We start from the raw sequence: 24,380 nt of genomic DNA, 5'->3' as shown, positions 1-24,380 counted from the left end.
GTGTATCAGTATATATAGTTAGTCAAGGTGAGAATCTTTCCAATTAACTGCTAGATTCAAAAATTTCTGGAGATTCTCAGGATCATTGCCTTGCCCATCTTCTACATATAACTGTATGGCTTGACATTGTCATGTTGCCTAGCTCTTCTCCTTTTCCTCTCTTAATTAGTTAGTCCTTGAGATCTTGCTTTCCTTTTACTTGTATTATATCTTTCTATTTGTATTTCTTCTTTTGAGTTCTTATACTAGGGAAACTATGTAATATTTACACATGTGTGTCTGGTTTATTTCACTTATGTGTATATCGTCAAGTAGCATCCACTTCGATATAAAGGCTTCGAATTTATCAAGATCTGTTATTTCTTTGCTAATTTTTTGTCTGGTTGACCTATCTTTTTGTGATAAAAGGGTGTTAAGGTCTCCACTTAAGATTGTGGTATTGGATATTCAATTTTTTTTATGTCCATTAAGATTTGTCTTATGTCGTTGAGTACTTTCATGTTTGATACATACATATTTATGAGTGTTACCTCTTCCTCTTCAATTTTTCTCCTAGCCAGTATATATTGTCCTTCTTTATTCTGTTTGATCATTCTTGGTTTTATGTTGAGAGTGTCTGATGATAGGATTGCTACACCTGCTTTTTTCTGAGGTGCTGGATCATGTAGTATTGTTTTTCATCTTTTGACTTTCAGTCTATGAATTTCGTTAGGAGTTAAGTGCATTTTTGTGTACACAACATATTGTTGGATTTTGTTTCATAATCCACTGTGCCAGTCTATTTATTTTAATTGGTTAATTGATTCCATTTACATTGATGGCAATAATTGAGATGTATTGACTTATGATTGATATGTTTTTTACCTGCTATTGTTTACCCCTTTTTTCCTGTGTTTGTTTTCCTTATTTAGTGGGTTCCTTCTCTTCTCATTGGTGGAGTTCTATACATTTTGGTCCCTCTCTAGAACATCTTTCAGTAGTCTGTGTGGGATTCACTTTGTCATCTTGAAATTCTTTAGTTGTTCTTTGTCTTGGAAGTATTTCACTTCTCCATTAAACTTGAAAAAGAGTTTTGCAGTGTATAGTTGTCTGGGCTAGAAGTTGTTTTCATAGAGGACTTGAAGTACTTTGCTCCATGCTCTTCTTGACTTCATGGTAAGTAAAGAGAAGTCTGCCATTTTTTTAATGGGTACTTTTTTAATGTCATCTGTTTCTTTTCTCTATCGGCTTTCAGTATATTACTCTTGTGCTAGATTTCTGGGATCTTTACTGTTATATGTCTCCATGCATTTTAAATTGAGTTGATGTTCTTTGGAGCTCTGTATGCTTCAGTTACTGTATGTCAGATTGTTTCCCACATTTGGGAACTTTTCTGCTATTATTTGTGACCATATTCTTTTTATATATTTGTGTCGACTCCTTCTTTCTCGTTGATGCTTATTACTCTCACGTTGTTCATCTTTGCATCATCTTTCAGGTGATGAATCATTTTTTCCTGCATCCTAGTCATTTTTAAGAGATCTTTTCTTACATTTTCCTTAGGGGCAATGACTTCTTCAAGATCTGAAACCTTATCTTCACTTTCACTCAAACAGTTTTGCAAGCTTGTGATTGAGATTTTAAGTTCCTGTTTATTTCTTTGACTGCTTCATGAGATCTATTTCTTTCCTATATTGCTCATTCAAGGATTCCATCATTTTTCTAAGTTCTCCTCTTATTGTATCTGTGTCTTCTTGAGAAGCAGATATTAATTCTTTTACTTCAGAGAGTATTTCTGATCTGATTTCCTCTATATGTTTCTGCATTTTATTCTTCAGATGCTATTAGTTCAGAGATTTATTTTTTAATTGCAGAACTTATTTCTGATCCGAGTTCCTCTATATCTTTCTGCAGATGTTTCTTTACTTCAGACGCAATTAATTCAGACATTTCAGCTGTGTGATTCCCAATTTCTTCTGTGCTAGTGTGTTCTGCATTTGTTCTGGGTGGGCTCGGGGCCAGAGACTGCTTTTTTTTTTTTTTTTTTTGCATTTTGCTCCTTCTCTTTGTCATTTGGTAAAGCATTGTCCTCTGATCTTTTGATGTAGAGCTTTGGTGCAGTTATAAACTTAGCATCTACTGAAATTCGGGTGCAGATCTACAAAGTTTGAGTTCACTCAGTTGTGCCTGGCTTGGTTCTGGCTGCTCTGCTCAGCTTCTTCCTGTTGCAGAAGTGGGTGTGGGCTGGATCTGGATGGGTTCCATGAGCGCAGTACAAGTTCTCATGTGCAGGGCCTGGGCTGGGTCCAGAAGGGTCCAGTGGGCCCAGGGGAGTGTGGAAGTTTTTCCATACACTCATTGGTATTTGAATTCTACAAGAAATTTTGAGGACATTTAATGCTAACTCTGCTCAAACTCTTCAATTAAATTGAAAGGGGAAATTTTTTCCCCAAACTTCTTTCTGGAGACAAATATTGCTATGATATCAAAACCAGAGAAAGACCCAACCAAAAAAGAGAAATATAGGCCAATCTCCCTAATGAATCTAGATCCAGAAATCTTCAATAAAATACTAGCAAACAGATTGTTATAAATTATCAAAAAGATTATATATCACAAGCAAGTGAGATTAATATAAGGTATGCAGGGGTAGTTTAATGTACACAAATTATAAATGTAATACCCCACATCAACAGAGCCAAAGACAAAAACCACATGATCATCTCAAAAGATGCAGAAAAAGCTTTTGACAAAATCCAACTCTCATTCATGGTAATAACACTACAGAAAATCAGAATAGATGGTTTTTACCTCAACTTGATAAAAGTCATCTATGACAAACCAACAGCTATCATACTAAATGGACAAAAAGTAAAAGTCTTCACTTTAAAATCAGGAACAATACAAGGATGCCCACTGTCACCACTCCTGTTCAATATAGTTCAGGAAATATTAGACAGAGCAATTAGAAAAAAGAAAGACAGAAAAGGAATAATGATTAGAAAGGAAGAAGTGAAATTATCACTATTTACAGATGATATGATACTGTATATGGAAGACCCCAAAACTCTACAAAGACATTTGTAAATTTCCTGAGTTTCTTTATTTATATATTTATTTATACATTTATTTATTTATTTTGGCAGAACAGGGGCTTGAACTCAGGGGCTTGCTAAGGATGTGCTTATTCCACTGAGCCATCTCCCTGGCCCTGACACTTGTAGATTTAATAACCAAATTAAGTAACATATCAGGATAAAAAATCAATAATATCTATACACAACCAAATCAAGTAACATATCAGGATACAAAATCAATCGCATCTATACACAAATGAGGATCATACTGAGAGAGGAATTAGGGAAACCATGCCTTTCACAATAACACCTAAAAGTAATGAAATAATTAAGAATCACTCTCTCAAAGGCAGTAAAATATTTGTACAGCAAAAATTATAGCACTCTCAAAAAAAGAGATCCAGGAGGATTTCAGAAAATGGAAATATATTTATTGCTCCTGGATAGGAAGAACCAACATTGTGAAAACAACCACACTCCCAAAATTTTTATACAGATTCAATGCAATCCAATTAAAAAAACTGATAGCATACCTCAGAGATCTAGACAAAACTTTGCTTAAATCATCCGAAACCACAAGAGATCTACAGTACTTACAGTAGCAAAAGCAATCCTGGGCAACAAAGGGAAGGCAGGAGGCATCACAATCTCTGACCTGAAATTATACTACAGGGGCCAGGGAGTTAGCTCAGTAGAATAAGCGCTTGCCTGGCAAGTGCAAAGGCCTGAGTTCAATCCCCAGTTCTGAAGAGAGGGAGGGAGGGAGGGAGAGAGAGAGAGAGAGAGAGAGAGAGAGAGAGAGAGAGAGAATGAAATTACACTGCAAAGCTACTGTGATAAATCAGCCTGGTACTGGGAAAAGAAGAAAAAAAACAAAGAAAAAATAACCTGTAGATCAGTGAAATTGATTAGAAGATGCAGACACTACAACAAAAATACTCAGGCACATTTTCTTCAACCAAAGGGCCAACCATGTTCACGGGAAGAAATTCTCTTTAGTAGGTGGTGTTGGAAAAACAGACTTTCCACACATCAAAGGCTTGAAATAGACCCATGCCTATTACCGTGCACAAAATACAATTAAAATGTAATCCAAGATTTAAATATTAGAAATGCAACACTAAATCTTATGGAGGAAAAAGTAGTTAGAAATCTTAAGGACATCATTGGTAGAGAGTTCATGAATAAAAATGAAACTGCAAGGGCCGGTCAAATAGCTCAACAGACTAAAGCATCTGCTTAGGCAGATACAGGGGCCACAAGTTGGATCTCTGGGCCTGCCAAGCAGGCCCCGGCCCCCCACCCCCCGAACATGCTGAGATGGCAATTAGGACTGGCATGGTGGCATGTGCCTGTAATTCCAGGTCTTGGGAGTCTGTAAACAGGTAGATAACTACAAGTCTGATCTAGTAGTGAGATCCTGAACACACTGTAAATCTTTCCAAAATACAGAAAAAGGAAAAAAAAAAAAAAAAAAGCAAGCAAGAAGGAAACTAATTGCCTGGGAAATACTTTGAAGAATCAACAATTGGCATCTTATCTCCGCACATCAAAAGAAATCACCACAGAGTGAAAAGTAAACCCACAAATTGGGGAAAAGTAGCTGACTCTCCTTCAGACAAAGGACTCCTATCTAGAACATATAAAGAATTTAAAAAAACTTCAGGCCTCCAAAATTCAAAGAACTAACTCAAAAGTGGACATTTGAGATGAATATATACTTCAAATGAAGAAATACAAATGAAAAAAATATTCAAGACCATTGACCAGTCAAGAGATGCAAATTAAAACAACACCGAGACCCCATCATATGCCAGAAATAATGGCTGTTATCAAGAATCCAACCAACTACAAATGCTTGAGAGCCTATGAAGAAAAAGGAACACTTCTCCACTGTTAATGGGAATGTAGACTGGTAAAATCAGTATGGAAATCAGTGTAGCTATTCCTCAAACAGCTAGGATTAGAGATCTCATTCAACCCAGCTATTCCTTTTCTTAATATTTTTCCAGAAGAACTGAAAACATCATGCCGCAGCAATATATGTGCACCCGTATTTATAGGAGCACAATTTGTCATAGCTAAATCTTGGAAACAATTGAATGCCTCTTAACTGATGAATGGATAAATAAGATGTGATATTTTATATAATGGATCATGACTTGGCCATAAAAAAAGATAAACTCGAGGCTTTTATAGTAAATGGATACAACTAGAGACTATACTGTTAAGAGAAGTGAATCAGACCCACGTGTGTAGGCATTGTATTATCTCACTAGTGTCAGAACCTGAAAGAGTAAATAAAATTTGAAAGGTACAATAGATACTGTGAAAGGGAACCAATATGTTTAATGGGAAGAAGAAACTTGGGGGAAGAAAAGGACAAGAGAAAGAAAAGGAAAAGGTACACTTATGTGTATATGCAGGATAGTATGCATAATTGTACTACTGATTTCTACTGGTCTACTGAAAGGAGCAGTTAATTTTTTTTAAAGAAATTACTTATTTTTCTTCTTTTTGACTTTTTAAATAATTTTTTCTTTTCTTTTTTTCCAATTTTGAAAGTTTATATCTGGTAATCTCATTAGTATGAAGATAATATTATGTAATACAACAACAATTGCCAGATTCCTATTACTTTGTTTAGTGAAATTTTGTACTGCTTTGTCTTTTATTTTTTTTTTTTTTATTTTTTTTTTAATGAATTTGGTACAGGGTCTCGCTATGCAGCTTAGACTTGTGGTGATCCTACTGCTTTCAACCTCTCTGGTGCTGGGTTTACAGTCATGTGCCACTGTGCCCCAAATCTGGCTGGCTCAGCCCACCCTGGGTGCGAGGTTGATGCTCATGTGGTGCAGGGGATTGAACCGCCATCCCTGCACTTGTCTAAGCTTGCTTAAGCAGGTGCTTTAGTCCACTGAACTATCTTGCCAGCCCCTTGCACTGTTTCTAATGCTTTTCTTTTTTAATATTTGGTGTTCTTTAAAAAATAAAAAGAAAGACTTGACTTCAATTTTGTCACTTGGAATTGCAGCTTTTTTCTCATATATTTTAGTTTTACATATCCTGAATACTTTATACTTTGTTATTATTTTAAAAGGTTAAATTACATTGCAAAGAACATTTCAAAATAATAAAAATATTGTTATGCATATAATCAATGACCTGTACTCATTTTTGCAGATGTATATTTCCAGCTGTGGTAATCTTCTAGTTAAAGATCTTACTATAATATTTGCTGTAGTGAAAGATTCTTCTCTATCTGGATTGTTAGATCTGAAATACTCTATTTCCTCTTTATTTTTGAAAGATATTTTTACTGAAAATGGAATTCTACCTAAATAATTTAAATTTTATTCTGTAAAATTTTTGCTACTCTTTCTTACTTGCTTTGTTACCAATTTTTTTATTATCACTTTTGACCCAATAGATTTTTATTGTAGTTTTTTAAACAATCTTTTTTTGTATTCTATTGAAGCTCTTTCTTGTGTAATTATAGCTTTCATCAAGTTAAGAAATTTCTCATCCATTATTATTTTAGATAGCTTCTTTCTACTTTTTTCATCTTTTCTGGCCCCAGAAATTATCAAGCTCCTTGATATTCTATTTATAACTATTTTGCATATTTTTCTGTTTCATTTCAAATATTTTTATTTCCATAAGACCATCTGCTTCTATAATGTTTAACTGCCATTATTTTTTTTACCTTAGAGATTATAAATAGAATGTCTGAAAATTTGATTTCTATCTTCTTAATATTCTGAAAATTCTTATAACTTTTAGAACACACAGAACAATGTCAAAACAATGCTTTTAGCTTCCTTAACTGGTAACTCAAACATCTGGATCAGTACTGAGACTATTCTGATTTAATGATTATTCTTATCATGAATCTTGTTCACTTTATTATTTTCATAACTGTAAATTTATGATTAGATGTAAGCAATTGATCTTCATCTTTTTGTGCTGGATATTTGCATAAATATATATATATATATATATATATATATATATATATATATATGTTTGCTTTTGTTCTGGGATTCAGTCCAGTTACTTTAAAACTGTTTGACATCATTGGAACTCACATTTTAAGTTCTGTTAGCCTAGGCCAAAGCAGAGGCCCAGGGTTAATGATTCTCCTCTACTGAATCAAGAATTTTACCAAAGCTTTAACTAATTCTTATGAATTATGGTGTGTTTGAGCCTGGCTGGGGTGACTGGGTACTGTAGTTCTAGACCTACAGGCACAAGTCCATCAAAAATACTAGGATGCTCTTCCCTCCTCCCCTCTCACCTTCCCCTTCCCACCTTAGCCACATGCATTTCTCAATTTCCTGCTGGACACTCAAGGGTCTCTTCATGCAAATCTCTAGGAATCCTCCCACTAAGTGGAGTCCTTTCCATTATCATCTCTAGTAGTTGGAAATATAGGCATGCGTCACTGTGCCTGGACATCAGCTTTGTACAACTTAAGGAATTTGTAAGAACAGATCATAGGAAGATCTGATTTAAGTACATGGGTCTCTGGTTTTACACACATCTAGATTAACTAATTAAATACCAAGTTCTAGTTGTTATATGATAAAAGAAATATGAATTATGGGGTGTTCAAGCCTGGCTGGGGTGATTGGGTACTGTAGTTCTAGACCTATAGGTACAAGTTGCCCGTAGTTGCCCGTATCTCCCTGTATTCTCAACTTGGTGAGCCTACGGGGGGGGGGGTGCTCCACCTGATACTCCTTTCTGTGACAAGGCTTATGAACACCCTCAAGGCACTGCACCTCAGCCTTAGCTTTCTTGCTCAACTCACTTCCCTGTCTCTCAGATCACTGTTCTTGGTGAATGTTTTAAAAATTAAATACAACTTTCAAACAATGAGAATGAGACATCCTCTGTTCCTTTTATCATATAACAACTAGAACTTGATATTTAATTAGTTAATCTAGATATGTGTGTAAAACCAGAGACCCATGTACTTAATCAGATCTTTCTATGATCTGTTCCTACAAATTCCTTAAGTTGTACAAAGCTGATGTCCAGGCACAGTGATGCATGCCTATATTTCCAACTACTAGAGATGATACATGGAATAATCAAAAGGGTGGAACAGCCTAAGCAACATGGTGAGACACTATCAAATAAATGATATCAATGTTAATGCAAATGTAATATATGCAAATGACAAGCAGCTTATGTATTTAGTTATTTATTTTTGGTGTTTAGTACAGGGTCTTTAGGGTCTCATTACGAAGCTCGGGCTCATAATGATCCTTCTATTATTAGCCTCTGAGATTACAGGCATGTGCACCACCACATCCAGTCTCAATGGCTATCTCAGCACACCCCAGGGCCGAGGTCGGCAGCATGCCAGGAATCGAACCCTGGCCACTGCACTCTGCCTAAGCAGGTGCTTTAGTTCACTGAGCTATCTGGCTGGGCCTGCAGCTAATTTTTGTATTAAGTTTTTAAACAGAAGAATTAAATACCTGGATTGAGTAGGTTAGTTTCTTGTCTATTGATTATTTTAATCTACTTTTTGTGACCAAATATTAGAGCATGATGAAGCCGGAGCAATATTGGAAGTAATATATTATTTGAGGCTCAAAGGGTTCTAAGCAGATTTTTCTATGGAGAATACTTCATCTTTTTCTTATAGTGCATTTTTCACTGGTTGTTTCCTCATTCTACTTCTTCAGAAGCTATAAAATGCATATAAAGTATCAAATACCCTGATTAACCAGCAACTATTTCATGGAATTTCCTTTCTGGACTCCAAGTCTCCTCATCCCCAACAATCAAAGAATGATTGCTGCCTTTTCCCTACAGGAATTGCTTGAGCTTCTTTAGGCCTATCCTCAAGATGCTGCCCTTCTGAATACGCCCTCAACTCTATAGTCTCCCATCTATTCTCCTCCCGGACCTGAGCTAGTGTTTCCACATCCCTGGTTAACGTTAAAATGTTAAATACTATCTGGAAAAAGAAACGACTAGAAGAAATTTAATCTTCACAAACATACTAGCATGTGTAGCTCTCAAGCATTATCATCTTATGAGGCTATTTTTTTTTAAAGATTTTTAGAAGTCAAATAAACTATGTTCAGGGAGCCCATGCTCATTGCAAAGTAAAACGTTTCACAATGCCTGTGTACCAGAAAACCTCTCCCGACTGCACTTGTTACTGATTCCATTTGACAAGTGGCTGCTTCTAGATAATTACTGTACAAACCATTACTTCCAAAATAAATTAAACTCTCATCGCTTTATCCTGCTCTTCTACATTCATTAATAAGAATCTTGTAAAATAGGTGGCTGCACCTGCATTAGTAAGTGAAGAAGCTCATATTAAAAAACTGTGCCTTGGAATATCTTTTGTTTTTGAGGGCTATGTTTAATTTATCTAAAATAGAAGTTCTGGCTTTTTATGGTGATGAGTAGGGTATAGCCAAATCACCAATTTACAGGGAATTTCTAATTTAATTTTATTTACTTCTTTTGAATCTACTAAAATATAATTAAATATGCTTTAAATATAATGTCAATTTCAGCAACCAAAGAATCATTATAACAATGCTGTGTATTCTATTGCTTTCCCTCAAGTACAGGCTCTGTTAGTGCCCAAGAAATATAGTCTATTCCTCTCTGGGACATAAAGGCAACTAAAGTACAGTAATACTGAAAAACTTACTTCTTTGTTTTGAAACCTACTCATAGATCCTGTTTATGATTTTTTTTTTAATTGGTCAACTTTCATTATCAATGAGCTAATTTCTTTTCACATCTGAAAGATTTTTCAAAAAAAAAAAAAAACCAAAATGAGATCAATATTGTATAGTAAGTAGCTATGGCATTATGATTTCTGTGTAGAACTATCCACTTCTCATTATTCAGCTGCTTATTAATGTTAAAATAAATTTTTCTCTGGTGAAAAATAAATGTTTCAGGCCAACAACAGAAAATTTCCTAACCCTTTTCTAGTGCATTGCTAATTGGTGGTCAACTTGTTAAACCCAGATGAACTGAACTAGCATGGTGCTGGGTGTGGGAGGCAACTGGATGGTTACAAGTGGCATAAGAGGCCAACAGGCTAAGCTGTGGGGAGGCTGTTAGGGAATCTACTTGGAGAAGTTGTTGGAGCAGCTGTTGGAGCTGATGGAGGCTGCTGCTTCTCTTGGGCTCTTCCATGGAGGAACCTTGTCTTGTGTGTTTTCCTAGTGAACTTGGTCAGAGGATCTTGGGGTCTCATTGTCACTGAGAATGGCTACGGTTCACTTTGGGTGAGCTCTAGTCCTCACCTTATGTATCTCTTCTGGGCTCCAGAGAGGAAGATGGGAACACAGTTTTCCTCATCCTTGGAAAGCCTCAGAACCTCAGTGTTGCTGAGGATGGCTGTGGTACATTTTCAGGAAGCTCTGGTTCTTACTTTGAACATTGCTTCCTACCTTTAGTTCAGAACACTCAGCCTGCTATCACAGATCCTTCATCCATCTGGCCCAGACTTTCTAGCTTCCACCACTGACCTTTGAGCCTTCCCAACACAGGTAAGTGAAGCAGGTCCACATAAGACGTTGACATTGGCTCTAGGCCTCTAGTTAGGCTCATAGGAAGCATCGTTCTGAACTCTAGGTCTTTAGCTGGACTCATGCAAAATGCTAGAATCCAGGCCGTCAGCTGGATTCTTTGGTCTTTAATGTGTGCACAGATTTCTTGCACTCTTGTATGTGATTCTTTGGTCGATTATAAAATAATCTCACAAAACGTGTTCTGCATTGCAGTGTTTTCCTTGCAAAAAGCCCAAACCATGACACTTCTGTTCACCATACTGAAGTAATTAGAATACTTTGTTTTTGGTTTTTTTTTTTCAAGTGCTGATTCATTTATTGATCACTAACATGATTGACTGATTGATTCAGGCTTTATTTAACAAATATTTACTAAACACCAAATGATAATTTGGTTAGGGGCAAGGTAGAGTACTAGAGATTTTTTATTTCTGATTTCACAGTATGTATCAAGTTAAAACTTCAGCATCTCTAATGCGCTATTGTTTCACAAATTTCTTTTTGATTTCTCACTGGAATTACAGCTCAGTGGTGGCAGCCTCTGTGTTTGACTGACTATATTTTATGACAAATACACATGTGGTTACCAAAAGTTACTTTCAGATACTGTTTTTGATTTTTAGCAGCGTTCCAAATTTTCTCACCTTATTCAGTAAATAACCTTGCCTCTAGAGATTTTAGAATTACTGCCATAAGACCCCAAAGCAAACAATTATTCTCTACGACAGTTCTGATAGGAGATATAATGTCTCAAAAGATTGTCTGACAAATAGCCACACTATCCTGACAGGATAAAATGAAGCACTTGTAGAAAAGCCTACATTTATCTTTTCTTGAAAAACAATATCTCACTTAAAGTTCTATTGAAATAAGGTGGACACATATATCTTACTTGATAAAATACCTGAACAGTTACTATTCTTGAATCAATGAATAGCCCTGGGTTACTTTATTTTCTTTACTTAAAACATAAAAAAGTTCCGAAATACTTAGCTACTCTATGTAGTCCATAATTAATAGAAATAACATCAGAAGTCAAATCTTCTAACTTTCAGAAATGTTTAGTTATTAGAAAACTATCAATACAATTCCCCCCCCCCAGAAGTAGTGTGAATATTAATCGGTGTTCAAATCTTTGCTCTCTTTAGATTCTTGATACTTGGTCTTCTTACTTTTCATGTTATGTTGAGGCTAATACTAGTATCATCTGTTTCCAGGTACCTCATGCACATTTCTTTTTAATAATAACCAAAATAGGAATAGGGAGAAAGCACAGTGCTCTAAAGCACCTGCCTGGCAAGCGCAAGGTTCAATCTCCAGTACCACGTGCCGTGCCACTCCCGGAGCCCTGGGTGTGCCGTGCGCCGTTGGAACCAGGCATGGTGGTGCACACCTGTAATCCCAGCGCTGGGGAGGCTGCATCAGGAGGATCAGCAGGAGTCTGAGCTATGTAGTGTGACCCTATACCAAGTAAATAAACAAATAAGTAAATAAAAGATTAAAAAATTAGTCTGGGCATGATTGTGCCTGCCTGTAATCCCTGTACCAGGGAGCCTGAAAACAGGAGGATCACTATGAGTCTGAGCTGCATAGTGAGACCCTGCACAAAAAAGATTAAAAAATTAATAATAATCAAAATAAAATTATTTCTTCACCCAAAATATAAATGACAGGTCAATTTCTAAATTAGCATGTTCATGTGAAAATATGTTTTTATGTGTGTAGGTAAGAGTTTCATTCTGGTCTTGAATTCTTGGGCCAAAGTGATCTTCCCACTTCAGGCCCCTATAGCAATACACCTGACACAGAGGAGCATATTTGATACTGGATTGCTTTCCCTTCCCTGCCGCAGGGACTCTACACTGACAAAAAGAAAAGGAAGTTACACTTTCAATTTCAAAAGAGAGAGAACAGTTGATAGTGAAGAAGTTGCTTTAAGTCAATTTAGTTTCAGCCTTAAAAGAAATTTTGTCAATAACAAATTCTTTTCACTTGTGTTAAAAAAAAAGTCAGAAATGTCAGAACAATAAAGAGCAAAATTTGCATTGAGTCATTTGCAGCGGGAATAGTTAATCTCCTTAGTTTTTCATATTCAGAAAATCTTGGTCTACTAATTATTTGGAAAGTATTCTAGTGGATAGTCTAGTTAATAATTTTTAAGCACAGGTACTTTTGCACTCTTGTGATGTTCAGAAATCCTGAAAATCTAATCTAGCCTCCCTTCTAAAGTGTCTTCCCACAGGGCCAAGTGCTTTATTCTGAAGCAATGCAAGAGATTTGCCACATACTTGTCATTAAAATATGTATTGCTCGGCATTACGACTCCATGAAAATTTTCCTTCACATTTAAGAACTTGAGTCCCTTCAACAAGGTCTTAGTGACGATGTTCCAGGTGCTCTTTGTTACTGGGGCTTCTAATGAGATTCTTGGGAGGTCAGCTCCTTCCGCAGATGTGCTACTCAGACACAATCTACAGGTTTGTTGTTCGTCCACATTAAACTAAATCACCCCTTTTAATCAGCTTTTTGCTCCAATATGACAATGGACAAGATGGTTCATAGGATCTTTTCAGCTAAAACATACTTAGAATAAATTTGTAGGAATTACCTTTGCTTTCTGTAAATGTCTGAAAAAATAATAGAAAGCAATAGGAATTACCTTTGCTTTCTGGCATATTAAGAAAAGCGAAGGAATTACCTTTGCTTTTCTTAATATGTCTGAGTCTTCAAGGTAACTGACAAAAATAAAGAGCAAAATGAACCCAAGTACATCAAACTGGTAGAGACTTTCTTTTAGTATGCTGTCAGTCCATTAATAACCCTGACATGGAGTTGTTCAAACAGCCACTGAAACACCTGACATCCAGTTCCGGTATCTCCTTCACATTCCTTTGGGTTTATTACAATAACATAATAAAGTAGCTAATATATTCATCACTTTAAAAATTATGAAACTGAAACCTAGCAATAGCTACTTTCCCAAATTACATCTCCTTAAAGAATAAAATTGAACTCTGTTTTAATTGCACAAAATTAAAGTTTATTTTATCTATGGTACTTTCATATGCAGTAATCCAAAATCAAAATAATAAATGGAATCTTCTTTGGTAGTCTTTGGTCTTATGGATTCATTCTAACTTCTCTGGAAAGTCATTTTGATCCTACTCATTCAAAATTCTCCCTCTTCTACCAATTTGATTTGAAACTGTCTCATTGCTATTTGTGTCTCAATAAAATTATGGAAAAAAATTAAATAAAAAAAATTCTCCCTCTGATTCTCTTAGAGACATTATTTAAGCACTTATATAGCATTCAACTTGTCTTGTGCTTTGGTATTGGTATTTGTGTTTAAATGTACAATATCAGAAGTGATGATGGATTATATTTTAATCATCATGCTGTCCTTGGTCCTTATACAGAATAGAGATTTGATTAGGTAAGTGCAGGGGCCAAGGTTCGATCTCTGGCAACTCCTGCCATGCCAGCCCCACCCCTGGGCACGCTGAGGTGGCAAAGGAGTCTGAGCATGGTGGTGCATGCCTATAATCCTGGCATTAGGAAGGCAGAAACAGGAAGATCACTACTAGTTTGAACTACATAGTGAGACCCTGGAGAAAAAAAAACTTACTTAGAATAGAGATTTGATAAATATATCTTGAGATAAAATGAATTGTGTCAAAAGGAATTGAGGGCCACATGCTATAGCCTAAAGCTGTCACTGTGACTGTCTAGCTGAATTGGTGGTGGTGGTGTGAGGAGACACATAGAAACTAATTTCTTAACTAGAAGGCATATCCAAAATAACAATCTCAGAATAATATTAGAACTTTATTTAGCAATTATTTCATTATATAATTTCTAACTTGTGCACACATTTATTTGTAAATCATAAATCATTGTAGTTTTTTTCAGTCTGTCTGTTTCTAAGAATACTGATCACCAATATACTAAACTTTTTTTTTAATAAGCAGAACATATTTATTGAGAGAAAGAAAGCTCTTATTTAAGAGAGGGACAGGAGGGAGGCCTGAGCGGGTGGTCCCCCAAGGGTTTTTTGTTTTTAGTTGCCTCCAGTGCCGGTCTAGATTGGCTTGAGTATCTGGGTGCTGAACCACAGAACCCTACGACTGAATGCGTTGCTTAAGCAGGCACTTAAACAACTGAGCTAATGGACAGGGCCCTTAGTAGATACACTTTTGACATTTTAGGAATGTGTTTAATCTAGTTACATTTTATAAATCAAAAGGGCATACTGATCATTTCAGTATTTATTTGAATTAATTTTATCAACACAGTTAAAAGTGTTTAGTGAATATATTTTATATGCCTTGTGCTGTGCTATGGTTATTGATAATAAGGATGAATTCTTTATGAGTCTGAGATACTCTTAGCTTATTAAGGGATTCAGATAAATTTTAGAAAAATGTTCACCACTTGAGGATGTCAGGAAAATCTCTTTGAGGTAGATGACTTCTAAGTTATAAAATTCATTAAGAGTCAATCAGGAGCTGGGGAGATAACTCTGCCATCTAAGTGCCTGCCCAGCAAGCCCAAGGATCCAGATTCCATACCTGGTGCCACTTGCCCTGTTGGCTCTGGACATCAGGCTGGTCACTGCAATCTGGCATGGTGGAGCACCCCTGTAATCCTAGCACTGGGGAGGCAGAGATAGGAGGATCACTACGAGTCTGAGCTGTGTAGCAGGACCCTGTACCAAATAATTTTTTTAAAAAGTCAATCAGGCCATGATCACGCTGGAGAGGAGAGATTTGGCAAAAAGGGAAGAGAAGGAGCAAATGTTTGGTTTGTGAGTAAAATTAGATGCTCAAATTTAATGAATCATGAATTGACTGACACTAAAAAGAGTCTAGAGAAGTAGCTACAGTTTCTTAATGTGGAGACCTGTACATCAGGAGGAAGAGCTCTGATGCCGTTGAAGTATTTCAGGACAACAGGGACACATTTAAGTTTGAATTTTAGGTCTACTGCTGTGCTGCCCAATAAACAGGAAGATCTGAGTCCGGGGAGCTCTAGGAACGGCGGAGAAGGAGGCACAGATTGAGCTAAAGCATATGAAATGTGGTGCTAATTGAAACAGTGGCCCAAGGATATGCAAAAGCATTGAGGTTAGAGCGGGCTATATTAAGTTCATTTTAGATTTGTGGGAGTGAAGACACATGCTAGGAGCATGAATTGAGGGGACTCTCAGCACATCACAGTGGCTGAAGCTGCACTGAGAACTCAACTATGGAGAATAGACCAAGGAAGATGAGAAGGGGGTGTGAGGTTAGATTCTGGCAAATTTTATCAATGAAAGGATAGCCTGAGAAGGAGAGATCTTTTAAAGACAAAGAAATGGCAGGGATATAAAAAGAATTTCACAATGTGTATCATATGAAGCAAAGCAATGAGATATTTCTAGAATGATTAAATGGTCAGACATTAGATGCTTATTGTGTTATTAAAGAAAAAGAATCAGAAGAAGAAAGGGAGGATAAAGCAGAAATTACAATTTGTGTCTATGTTTGGCTGTGGCAGGTAATTCTGTTGCTTGCTGTATTTTCATCACAGGATGCTATACACTCTTCCAAACAACCTTGTGAAACAAGTACTTCTGCAGTAAAATCCCGAGATAGCACAGTTCCCATATTCTCTGAATGAAGTAGGCTTCTAGACCCAGGAATTCTGCCAATTCGCTGCCCTAACTCATCAGTCACTTGAGGAACTTTATAAGAATGCAGACCTAATGTCTCATTTTAGAAATGTTATTCCATTTACAGAGTTATGATGGGAGTTGCCATATTACCCTCATTTTACAGATGAGAAGACTATGGAGAGACTGGATGGATCCCCTTGCTACACATAGGTGGTAATCCATGGGGCATTACTTTAACCAGAATGTGCCTACCTTCAGTTAGCGATCAGCTCTATCTAAATCAGTCTCCTGAAAGACCCAATGCTCAGTATTTAAATGCAGCTTCCAAAGCCCTTCCACATGGAAAGTTTGAAGTTGCCACTGGTCACAAGGACTGTGTTAATTAGCATATAACAGTATCATGAACTTGAAAGTACTTTATATTCCATAAATCTCAAATTAATTATTCTTTAAATATCCTACTTAATCTGATTTTCCTTCTAGTGCTGTGTATTCCCCAAATGCAAAAATGAGTAAGTTTCTCTTTTTGATTCCTTTTAGATTTTGTATTGAGAAATAGAAAAACTTCACAACATCAGCGCTCCAACTCCCTGGAAACCCTATCAGCTCATCTTACCTCCAGGCGGAAGGAGGTGACCTATTTGTTAAGTCTATTGCTCATTTTCATACATATAATACTAATTAATATTTTAAAAAACCACCTCCCTTCCTCTAACCCTGATAAAAGCTGGATATTAAAATAATAGAGGCCAATTCTAGTCGATGAAAAGCTTCATGACAGAAATTATGCCGATGATGCCCAAGGTATTTTAATGGGGGGGTATGAAGAAGTTTCTATAAACCATCCATAATTTGAAATGAACAGCGCAATAAGGCTGTAATATTTAGCTTTTGAAGTTTTTTCAAGCAAATGTATTAAAAAGGAAATGTTAAAATACTAAATTGTCCTTTAAGAAATCAAATGTCTCATATAATTTGTTTCCCTCCCTCGTTGTACCAAAAAACACACTTGGTTTTAACAACTAAGGCTTGCAAGTAGGCAACATTTGACTGTTTTCCTGGGATCACTGAACAGATAAACTGACCATGGGGTTGGTTTTTGATAAGATGGTCTTGAGAGAATCTGACATATTTGTTGTAACTAGTGGCACAGGAAGGAACACGAGAAAGAATACAAAACTCATACTTTTACAATTTCAACCTAGAGAAATTTGGTCTGTATGCAGGATACTCAATAGTATTTATACTAGAGAATGGAGGAATTGTGGTTCTCAGTGACCCAAATAAGAGAAAAACATTATGATCAGATGTCACCACTATCAATTTAATTAGGTTTTAGAAGAAGGGGTCAGTCCATTTCACTGTTAGATGTAGACATTAGGTCATGCATCAGAATTTGGTCCCACTAAACCTATGACTCTGCATGTCCCTTCTACGAAAAGGAATTTCAATCGCCAAGACTTCAGAAACAAAGAAAATTTCATCAGCAATTGCAGCAATAATATTTGATTTCTGTTTGATATTTTCAGAAAAATGATCTTTTTTGAGCAAACTCCTGAATGATTTATAGTAGCTGGACTTTCAATTTTTTTCACAACTTATACAAGGAATTAATAGATTCATATTTAGAAAGTAGGATGAGAGGGCAATCGGGCTTTGACCTGTGTCGCCCCATTCATTGCCAGGTGGCCTTGGCTGATCTAGCTGGCTAGGTGAGTGGCCCTTCCTCTCTCGATGCTCTATGTGTGTCCCTCCAGAAGCTGTGTGCTTAGTCCACGAGGATGACCACTCGTTGGTCAAGGGTGTATGAGTAGCTGCACTCCCCTGCTAGAACCTCCAAACATGCTCTTAAGAAAGTACAATCCATTGTTAATGTTTTGTTAATAAAGATTCCTAGAATACTATGATGCACAAATCAAGCTTTTCACAAAGTGGCTTATATAGATTTGATGCCCAAAATTTTCTTTTATAGTGAGAAAAGGAGAACTTATTATTTTCATGATGTTGGTTGAAGCTCAAGATTTATTGGTGTAGTTTAAGAAGTCGTTACCCGTATTGTTTAAATGTACAGCAAGGAGAAATAATTGAATACCAGCGCTTGCTTTCAAGAAATCTTAATTTTTTCCCTTGTATTTATTGTTTTAATTTATTTTAAAGAGTGTAATAATTGATAAGACATTAGAAGTGATGCACATGTAGAAGACCAAGATGAGAGGCATTCAACCCTGGGTTTTGTATTAATTACACATTGCTGTCCTTGATGTAATTGCTCAGATCGCAGATATCAGCATACAGAGTTAGTCAAGTTAAAAATTCTAAACATTAACTGCTATTAAAAAATTGATAGAAATTATGAGTACAATTATCTCAGCCATCCTGCATATATACTTACATGTGTTTCTCTCCTTCCTTTTTTCCTGTCTTTTCTCCTTTCTCTCATCTTCATTGTTTAATCCTTAAGTTTCTTTCTGTTTTACTACATCTATTATACCTTTCAGGTTTTATTTCTCCGTTCAGGTTCTTACACTAGGGAGACAGTGCAATATTTACACATGTGGGTCTGATTTATTTCACTTATGAGTATAGCCTCTAGTTTCATCCACTTGCCTATAAAGGCTTTGAGTTTGTCTTTCTTCAAGACTGAGTAGTACTCCATTATATAAAAATATCACATCTTTTTCATCTATTCTTGAAGTGATGGGCATTGTGGTTGATTCCAAGATCTGACTATAACAAATTGTGCTGCTATAAACATGGGTGCACATATATCACTGTGGCATGATGTTTTCAGTTCTTTTGGAAAATACTCAAAGGAGGATAGCTGGGATTTACAGTCTCAGTTGTTTGAGGAGTCTCCACATTGATTTCCACAGAGGTTATACCAGTCTACATTCCGACCAGCAGTGGAGGATTCCTTTGTCCCCACAGCCTCTCCAGCATTTGTTATTAATTGATTTCTTTATTGTAGCCATTTTTTCTCAAGTATCTATTAATCTGAGCAACAGATTTGATGATAAAAATAGATAATATATCAACCATTGTTCATTAGCTATTCCTGTTTTGAAAATCTGTAACATATATATTGTTGCATGTTACCCTTTTACTTGTTTTTCTGTTTTTACTCTTCAAAATAAAATAAAATTTAAAAAAATAGTAAAGAAGACAAAAAAAATAGAAAAAGGTAAGATTTCTTGAAAACAATAATCAATTATTTGTCCAATCTTGCATAACTATTGCTATGAATCTGAGCAACAGATCTGATGATAAAAGTAGATAATATGACAATCATCATTAATTGGCTATTTTCATTTTGAAAATCTATAACACACATGCTGCTATGTTGTCCTATATCTGTCTTTGTTTCTGCTACTTATTTTTGCTTTTGTTTTTATTCTTCAAAATAAAATAAAATAAATGTACAGCAAGGAAGAAATCATTTCAATATAGCATTTAATAGAAATGTAAGTGAAAGACTCCAGGTGTTTCTCTGTGCTCAAGATTGTGTTTGGCACCAGGTAATAATAAGAAGACTTGGGGGCCGGGGAGATGGCTCAGTAGAATAAGCGCCTCCCTGGCAAGTGCAAGGGCCTGAGTTCAATCCCCAGTGCTGCCACAAAATAATAATAATAATAATAATAATAATAAGAAGAAGAAGAAGAAGAAGAAGAAGAAGAAGAAGAAGATGATGATGATGATGATGACTTTCAAAAACTATTGAGGTGCTCTGTCCACATTTGTGGCAGTTTCTCTTGTTTTTCAGCCCTTAGTTAGCTACCTGTCATCTTGGGCATTAGGAACCTGCGCTCAACCTGAAGAGAGTCGTCTTGCTTCAGGTCACGTGCGCTGAGCCAGGGCTAATGGGGCGCCAGCTGCACTCCAGTGTCTGCTCTGGGAAGGGGAGCACTGAGCCACAGGAGAAGGTCAGTACAGGAGAGGCAAACCCGCATTGTCCTCATCACAGAAGCAGTTTTAAATAAAATGCTGTTGGAGCAGAAGAGGAATATACATCTCTACCATTGTTTGCCTGGACTTGGAATGACAAATAGGATTTTAAAACCAGATCCTGTGTCCACTCTTCTGCTATTCTACCCTGTCCATTCTTCTGGTAGATCAATTTTATTTTGTGAATGTCAGGTTGTGTCCTTTGCCTGCCTTCCTGTTGCACTGAGAATAAGACCTACTTCTTCTCCACGTCATGCCAGGCCCTCCATGATCTGATAAATGTCACCTTCTCAGAGAGGGTCCCTAGACTTGAATGTCTAAAGCATTCCTCGAGGAACCACGCCGTTTTATATTCTTCCTGGCATTATTTGAAAATATTGTATTTTTTCAAATGGTGTGTCCTGCCACACCATCCTTACGTCCTTGGACTGTAGCATTTGTTTTAACTTAAAAAAAATGTATTTAGTACAGAGTCTACAGGGTCTCACTACATATATCAGGTTTGTAGCAGTCCTCCTGTTTTCAGCCTCCCAAACGCTGGGATGATAGTGTGCACCACCACTCCCAGTCTCAGTCACAGGCTCAGCGCCCCCTGGGGGTGGAGCTCTCAGGGCACAGTGGAGATCGAACTCCAGTCCCTGCCTACACCTGCTTTCATCTGCTGAGCTATCTGGCCAGCCCTTGGACTGTAATACTTGTCCATGAAGTGCCCTATTTGTCATGGTCACTATAATATTCCTAGTTCTACAGCAGCAGCTGATATATCCCAGGGATTCAATCATCATCTTAAGTGAATAAATAACAGTCTCAACAGTTTCTGATGATTTTCCCTATTTAAATAATAGTGAAGCATCTGGTTTAGTTCTATTTTTGTACAAGTGAACATACCAAATTATATTTTGGTGTTCTTTTATTAACTTAATGATTTGCTTTTAAAAGAGGGCTAGACCCAGCATAATAAAACATATAAGACGTCTTCATGGTATCTATTCCTTGGAGTCTTTGGCCAGTGGTTTTAGTCTTACCTAGCAATAAATTCACAAATGTAAGGAAAATTAAAAATAAATTGCATCCTTCTCTTTTTTTTCTTCACAGTACCACGGTCTTGGAGTGTTCCCCAAAGAGGGTGCACAGGGGTCAGTTTGCACATAACTAGCAAGGTTGAAACACTATTTCAGTTTTGTTGCAATCTTCCCTTTATGGGAACTCTAACATTCCAATATTATTAAAAATGCAAAGCAATAAGACATAAAATGGCTTGCTTATTGCTAACATTTATGCAAAACTACTTAAAATGTTAAAAATATTAATCTCCTACCCGATGTAGCAATTAATGCTGCACAGATGACTACAATTGTTTTTACCCCCACTGGAAAATCACTAGCAATCCACATTCTCCTCTTCTACTTAATTAACCCAACTATATATATCCTTCAAAGTCACAGGAAACTGGTGTAATTGCCTTTGTACATTCACCTAGTCTTCAATGAAGAACAGATTGCTAAATTAAATGCGAGTAATTTGAAGCTTTAAAAAAATCAAGAATATAGGCATTTGTGCCGTACAATATGAGGTGACGTAGAGGTCAGGGAAAGAAAGGAAAAAGTAAGAATTCCTGGACCAATCTTTGATTCTCTATTGAATTATCAGGAATATTTTAGAAACCATTTGTCAAGCACGAATCACATCATATAAAACAATTATACTTTATAATCAGCCATAACATTGTCAACAATATAGACGAGTGCCGCATCGATTGGGAAGCAAGGATGCTGTGTGTGGGAGTGTTTGTGTAGACTGAAGCTGAAGATTTTGGAAAACAGAAGAAAATAATCTAAATATGGATTGCATGGACAAGGTGGAATGGAAAATTGTTAGCTTTTACTTATTTAATTCTAGAAGAGATAGAAGACGAGAATGTGGGAAGGAGTAGGGCACCAAGTCAGAGGTAAGAGATGAGAGGTCTGCTCTGGGTCCTCATTACTTATGGGTTCTGCTTAGTTTTGAAATTGCTTACTCACTGAAATTTATTTTGAATCTAAACATCAATAGCTGTGGTGTTTTTTGGCCTTGGTGGGCAGGACACAGGCACAGGTACAAAGCGATTGGAATATTGAGCTGTGTGATACACACAGTGGAAGCCACCCGAGTCCCGTTCAGCTCTTATGCTAAACAAGTATTCCACTCATGGTATATTTGTGTTATGATTTCTGCATTTTTATTGTTTTGTTGCTGATTTGGCTGTTTAAACACCCAGACACTGTGTTGAGTGCTGTTGTGTTTCCCCCAAAATATGGAGTAACTTGCAGAGAAAATACTTGTGCTAGGTGAACTTCATTTAGCCAAGTGCTACAGTACAGCTTTCTGTGAGTTCAGTGTCAGTAAACTGAGCCTACATGTTAAATAAAATGTATTTGAGGGAAACATATGGAAAACAAAGTTATGTTCTGATCAATTGATGAAAATGCTGTGTGAATACAGGTTCACAAGAATCTAACTTCGTATTTCTCCTATGAGCAATAATTCAGTATTTGCTGATTTTTGTGATGGTTCTTACAGAATATAATCATTTTAAAATGTGAAATCCTGCATGTGTGTCTATACATGTGTATGGAGGAACAGAAATGGAGATAAAACAAGATGATGACCTCATTATATCTTAAATTTCAATTATTTGTCTAGAAGCAGAATTAAATGAATAAGAAGGAATACACTTGGAAGAACTGAGCAGCAACTTCAAAATCATGAGTGCCAATCCTCCTTACTGTCTTTGAGTTGGGTGTGGGAACGAACCTAAATAGGAAAGACAAGCCATCAGAGTCCTGTACACAGTGAGTTCTTACCGTCTCTGCAGGCGTTAATGTGTGGCTTTGATATGAGGGAATGTTATGTTTCAGGATTGTAGGGTGAATTGGATATAAAAAAATAAAATAGCTAATGAACAACATGTTTTCAGGTATTCAAGAAATATTTTTATTATAATTAAATGAATCACCAGACTTCCATTTATTGAGAAACTTGCTGGTGGCCTGGTTTCTGTCATCCCCTGTGCTGTGTTCTCTTGCCACCTGTGCTGTGGTTTCTCTATGGTAGCGTGCTGGGGTCATTGCGGTGAGCTGTTCAGCTCTCTGTGCCATGGCGCTGTTTGGCCTGGAAGAGTCTGTGTTGCTCGTGTGGGCTTCCATAGCATGAAATGTACTGCACCAACGCAGTAGTCATACCAGCAAGTGGTGAAGAAAAAGACAATTTGCATCCATGTTATCTGAAAGAAAAAGTATTTTTAAGGACCAAAGAAACCACACTAGCTTTTACCTAGCCTCTAAGCAGTCAGGATTCTTAAAATAAAATAGTCTTGATTCCCATTATGAGAGTAAAGTTTACTTATGTAAGAGGTGGGAAGTTTTGTTCCCCCTTTGTAATGATGAAATACATCTTGATAGTCACTTTATCAAATACAATTATTTACTTTATAAAATGATGCTGCAATCACTAGAAGCCATATATTTATAGTGGAGAATCATACCAAAGTTGAAGACAGAGGCTTTCACATATTAACATTTGCTAGAATTTAGGCTGATAATTTAACTTCCCTTTTCACTGTTAAGGATTCCACTGAATGCAATAAAATTATAGCACATTGCTATGATGGTTAATTTTGTGTCTACGAGGCTGGGCCATGCCCAGATAATGAGTTAAACATTGTTTTGGGATTGTCTGTGTGGGTGTTTTTGGATGAAATTCCACTTGGGCCTGTGGACTCATGAAAGCATGTGGCCCTCCCTGGAGCAGATGGGCCTCATCCAATTCACTGAAGGCCTGCCTAGAATAAGAAGGTTAATTAAGAGAGAACGTACTTGTTCTCTGCCTTCTACCTTTGAGTTGGGATGTTGGTCTTCTCCTGCTTTCAGACTTAAATTTATCAGCTCTCTATCATCCAGGTCCTCTGAGCTCTAACTTGAGCTATATTTTTACTCTTCTGAGTCTCAGGCCTTCTGATTTAGGCCAAAGCTACAAAATTCACTGTCTGGGTCTCCAGCTTGCTGTGGCTGCAGATGTTGGGATTTTTAGCCTTTGTAGTTCCTAAATCATTATAATATCTCTCTCTCTCTCCCTCTCTTTCCTTCTCTCTCTCTCTCTCTCTCTCTCTCTCTCTCTCTCTCTCTT

The sequence above is a fragment of the Octodon degus genome, unplaced genomic scaffold, assembly GCF_000260255.1.
Source record: "Octodon degus isolate 3935 unplaced genomic scaffold, OctDeg1.0 scaffold00032, whole genome shotgun sequence".
In the NCBI taxonomy this organism is placed as follows: domain Eukaryota; kingdom Metazoa; phylum Chordata; class Mammalia; order Rodentia; family Octodontidae; genus Octodon; species Octodon degus.
The sequence above is the reverse complement of the archived record's forward strand: the minus strand, read 5'-3'. Positions refer to the sequence as shown.